The 5322-nt window shown below is 34.5% G+C and overlaps 1 non-coding gene across 1 annotated transcript; it reads left to right on the top strand.

The window, feature by feature from the left end:
- The first annotated feature begins 4780 nt into the window (after nucleotides 1-4780).
- Nucleotides 4781-4888, top strand: LOC118025843. Its single transcript, XR_004683405.1, has one exon. It is a non-coding gene; the product is annotated as a U6 spliceosomal RNA (small nuclear RNA).
- The last annotated feature ends 434 nt before the right edge of the window (nucleotides 4889-5322 follow it).

Below are 5322 nucleotides of genomic sequence, written 5' to 3'. Positions count from 1 at the left end.
ATTCAAAGGAAGCAGAAAGTGAAACCAAATTGTATAGTTTTCAATAGCTCAATACGATGAAAAGAATAAACCAAGAGGAGCTTCTAAGATTATTTTTATAATTTATCAGAGGTTATTTTCAGTAGAACTTAAAACAAAATAAATATCATGTTGTTAGTAATCATTTGAAAGAAAATTTTTATCATTTTTAAAGAAAACCACTTCTTAAACAAAGTAGTACACTCCATTTTCATGTTCCTCCAACACCTGGGGGGAAATGTAATATTTTAAATGTCTTCTCCCAATTCCTTTAACTATTAAACAACCACACCAAGGTTTGATTCACTGATTATTTTTTCCTTTTTAAAAAGGAAAAATGATACCTTTAGAAGAAAGTGGAAGTGAACTTTGACTCAGAGTGACCTGAAGTGGGTAATAAACCTGAGAAATGATATTGTAATAGACAATACTTTACTTCAGTTTATAAGGAAGAAACAAACAAACCTAAACAGAAACATGGGCTTGATATATTTCCTCTGAATCAGTCCATAAGAGCAATTTACTCTCCTCTTAAATTACACTGCATGACAAAACTAAACTTTTGAATGCTGTTCAGTGTTCTAAATGATCTTCCAAAATATTTGCTAATTCTTTACTTATATAGATATCACAACAAGCTTGTTCTTATGTAATCATGAACTAAGGGATCAACCCTCTGCCCCACCTGCAAGTTTTCTAAGTTTGTATCCTAGATCAAATTTCTCCTTCCCAATTGCAAACTTCCGTTTCAATTTTCCACCTATTGAACAGAATCATCATCCACTGCTAAGAGAAAACCTATTTGAGCCTTTAAAATGATAGTGTCTTTTAGGAATCTGAGCCAACCACAATTCTGGCCATTGCTAGTATCTCTTCAACTTGATCACGAGGTTTTTTGTTTTTGTTTTTGTTTTTTGTTGTTGTTTTTTTAAGTTATATTTAATTCTTACATGGAAAAACATTTGTCACCTCTTCATATTTCAGAGACAAATTTAATATGTTTATCTTGGTTAAATTCTTTTAGAGGTAAGATGTATACAGTTCAGGAGAGGATGACACTTCATTTACAATCCTCAAACTATTTCTTCATGAGTCTGCACACTGGTTGGAAAGTTTATGTCTATTTGTGGCTGTGAGCCAAGTAGATAGGCAATGCAATCTGCCAAAGAAGCTGAATTTAATGCAGATCATGGTCCTCCCTGTCTTTCTCTTAGTAGTGAATCACCTAATGTCTCCCACCCCCCCCCGCCCCCCACCAAGAAATGGGCATAAAGATTTTCAAGCAAAGTTTCAAATACATGTCATTTCATTTCTGATAGGCCCTCTGAGCTGATATAGATAATGGGAAGTTAAAAATATTTTCATTTTCCAAGATTAGAGATAATGTACAGGGAAGATTAGAAGTTATAATAACTAGCATATAGAAATTTCTCAATAAGATACCGATTATTATCATATTCAATATGGCCCAAATGAATATTTTTACTCTTTAATGAAGGGTCGTTCTTATTGTAATCTTCTCTGCTACTGTACTTCTATAATACTTTGTGGGCTTTCTTGAAAATGGATTATAGTTAGTCTGTATTCCCCACCTGCTATGTTCTAAATGTTTGTGTCCCACCAAAATGTTGAAATCCTATCATTTCAGGAGGTCATGAGGGTGGAGCCCTCATGAATGGAATTAGGGTTCTTATAAAAGAGACTCCACAGAGATCCCTTGCCCTATACAAACATACCAGCTATGATTTATAAAGAGGGTCCTCACCAAAATGTGACCATGCTGGTACCTTGACCTTGGACTTCCAGCCTCCAGAACAGTAAGAGATAAATTTCTGTTGTTTATAAGCTATCTAGTCTCTGATATTTTGTTATAGCAGCTTGAAAGACTAAGACATAGCTAGGCTAAAAACTCTGAGGATTCAATTTTTGACCTAATTAGTTTTGCATTCTATACAGTGCAGAGTGTTCTATCTTGCTTACAATAGACATTTGTTAAATGCTGATTAAAATGAATTAAATGAAGAAGCCATAGAAGACAATCTTCAAAGTGAAATTTTGAATCTAAGTTGTGGATAAAAATAACAACTTAAGCATGTCAATACCAGATGCTACCTGATACTACTATTTAGATATTTTCACAAGATGTATACCTTCAGAAAGATTTATTATAGCACAGTGCAAAGATTTGTTTGTCATCTGTCTTCATGATTACATCATAAGTTCTTGGAGGCAGTATCTGCAGGGTCTATCACAGTGCCTAGCATATAATAACAACTTAATAAATGTTTAATGCATGAATAACTCAATGGAAGAATAAATGAATATACTCAAAGGATAGTTGATCTAAATGAAATTATCATGACTTAAAATTGCTAGCTTTCTGAGACAAGTAAAGGAGACAAAAAATGGAAGTCAATAGAATTTTCAATACAAACTAGAATCACAACAGTATCTTGTGTTGTGTAGAAACATTAAGATTTTTGGAAGGTTTATGGTATTAAGCATGTTTACCAGATGGTGTTTATTAGTTATTACTAGAAAGTAAAGCCCTTAAAAACCTTTAAGAGGCTATTAGTAGTGAAAAAATATCTCAAGTAACTTATTCAAAATAGTCCTAATATATGTAACTTTTGCTAATTTGTCTTAAGCTACTTAAGAAAACACTAAAAAGACAAAACATGGAATCAAAGCTCAAAAAATGTAAGGCTAGAATTGGGAGGAACTTCGCGAACCAATAGTAGGTCAATTTTCTTGGCATTTTCAGGTTTCATCTCAAAGAGAACACCTAAAAAGGTAGGAAGACACTTTATGGTTTCCTTGTGTTTTCCCATGTGTCTATATCCAGAATATACACCAACCAATGAAAAAGATCATTCATGTGTTGATTTTTGAGGTATTTAAAAGTTATTCGCAGACCTCCCCCACTTTCCCAATTGCCATCTTTCTCACCATTTAGAAAAAGCGTCTTTCAGAAACAGCTGGGCAAGAGCTATGGAGGATGCCCCTGATTGCTTATTGGATACTGGCTGCTTTTTTCTTCAAAAGCAAAGCTCTGAAGACAGTGACAGAAATATTCTGGATACAGTGGATGGAGGGACTCTTAGGTTGCTGTCTATTATATCTTCCAGAGGTTCAGAGGACCAGGCAGGAAGTAATAGAGAAATCACCACCTCAGGAGAGTGAACGCCTACTAGAAACTGAAAGTCCTATTGTAATCTGGACACATCAACTTTCTTTCTAAGTGGAAATCTGAAAAGAGAATTTTGTTGTTATTGATTTATCAGAATGTGGCTTAGGGTAATTGAACCATCCTATACTCTGAGAATCAATGGATTCAGGAAGTACCCCATTCAATAATTTGTAATGGGAAAAAACCAAAGCAGAACACTAAATAACAACAAAAACCTACTGTGGAATACCACTTTGAAGACTCAAGGGAAGAGTATATTTCTAAAATTAATGTCTTACAAGACTCAAGAGAACATTCTGGAACTTGTTTACTATTCTCAATAAAATGCAAGAAGAATGAGCCTCCATTAGGCAGGACTAGCAGGGAGTAAAGAATACAATGAATTAAAACTAAATGTATAATAGGAAAATTCAGGCCCACATTTTACAAGGCTCTAAGGATACTGAACTATGGTGATGAAAACACAGAAGCATGAATCAGTGACATGGAGGATGGACTTGAGAAGCTCTCTTAAAAGTTCAAGAAGAGGGGCCGCCTGGGTGGCTCAGTTGTTAAGCGTCTGCCTTTGGCTCAGGTCATGATCCCAGGGTCCTGGGATCGAGCCCCGCATCGGGCTCCCTGCTCGGTGGGAGGCTTGCTTCTTCCTCTCCCACTCCCCCTGCTTACATTCCTGCTCTCGCTATCACTCTCTGTCAAATAAATAAATAAAATCTAAAAAAAAGTTCAAGAAGAGGGTAAAGAGATTAAAATTATGAAAGAGAACATGACAGTTAATAAGATCTAAAAGGGAGCTTTAATATGTGACTAATTTGTATTCCTAAAGAAGGAACTAAAACATAACATGAAGCAGTAAATAAAGATATGATAGACAAAAATTTGACTGACCTGAATATGCAGATTTGAGTGACATTACTAAATTCAGGACAAACATAAAAATGAAACCTACAAAACTCATATTGAAAAAATTTTGAATACCAGGGTAAATAATAATTTAAAAACTGTCAAGTACCTGTACTCTGAAAACTATAAAACACTGATGAAAGAAATTGAAGACAACAGAAACAAATGGAAAGATATTCCATGCTCATGGATTGGAAGAACAAATATTGTTAAAATGTCCATATGACCCAAAGCAATCTACACATTTAATGCAATCCTTATCAAAATAAACAACAGCATTTTTCACAGAACTCAAACAAATAATCATAAAATTTGTATGGAAGCAAAAAAGACACTGAATAGCCAAAACAATCTCAAAAAAGAAAAACAAAGCTGGAGGGATCACAATTTCAGATTCAAGTTATACTACAAAGCTGTAGTAATCAAAACAGTATGGTACTGGCACAAAAACAGACACATAGATCAATGGAATAAGATAGAAAGCCCAGAAACAAACCCATGCTTATATGGTCAATTAATCTCCAACGAAAGAGTCAAGAATATGCAATGGGAAAAAGTCTCTTTAACAAATGGTGTTGGAAAAACTGGATGGCTACCTGCAAAAGAATGAAACTGGACCACTTTCTTATACCATACACAAAAATAAACTCAAAATGGATTAAAGACCTAAATGTGACTCTCTTTGGCGGCACATATACTAAAATTGGAATGATACAGAGAAGATTATCATGGCCCCTGCACAAGGATGACACGCAAATTTGTGAAGCATATCATATAAGAAAAAAAATACCTAAATGTTAGACAACACAAAAATCCTAGAAGAGAGCACAGGCAGTAATTTCTTTGACATCGGCCATGGCAATATTTTTCTAGATGTCTCCTGAGGCAAAGGAAACAAAAGCAAAAATAAACTACTGTGGCTACATCAAAACAAAAAGCTTCTGCACAGCAAAGGAAACAACAAATTTAAGTGATAACCTACTGAACCTACTGAATGGGAGAAGATGAAATATCAGATAAAGGGTAGTATCCAAAATATATAAAGAATTTATATAAACTCAACACCCCAAAAACAAATAATCCAATTAAAAATAGGCAGAAGACATGAACAGACATTTCTCTAAGGAAGACATACAGGTGGTCAACAGACACATGAAACGATGCTCAACATCACTGATCATCAGGGAAATGTAAATCAAAACTACAGTGAGATA

The sequence above is a fragment of the Mirounga leonina genome, unplaced genomic scaffold (assembly GCF_011800145.1).
Source record: "Mirounga leonina isolate KUSES-001 unplaced genomic scaffold, KU_Mleo_1.0 Mir_201, whole genome shotgun sequence".
NCBI classification, from domain to species: domain Eukaryota; kingdom Metazoa; phylum Chordata; class Mammalia; order Carnivora; family Phocidae; genus Mirounga; species Mirounga leonina.
The sequence above is the reverse complement of the archived record's forward strand: the minus strand, read 5'-3'. Positions and strand labels throughout refer to the sequence as shown.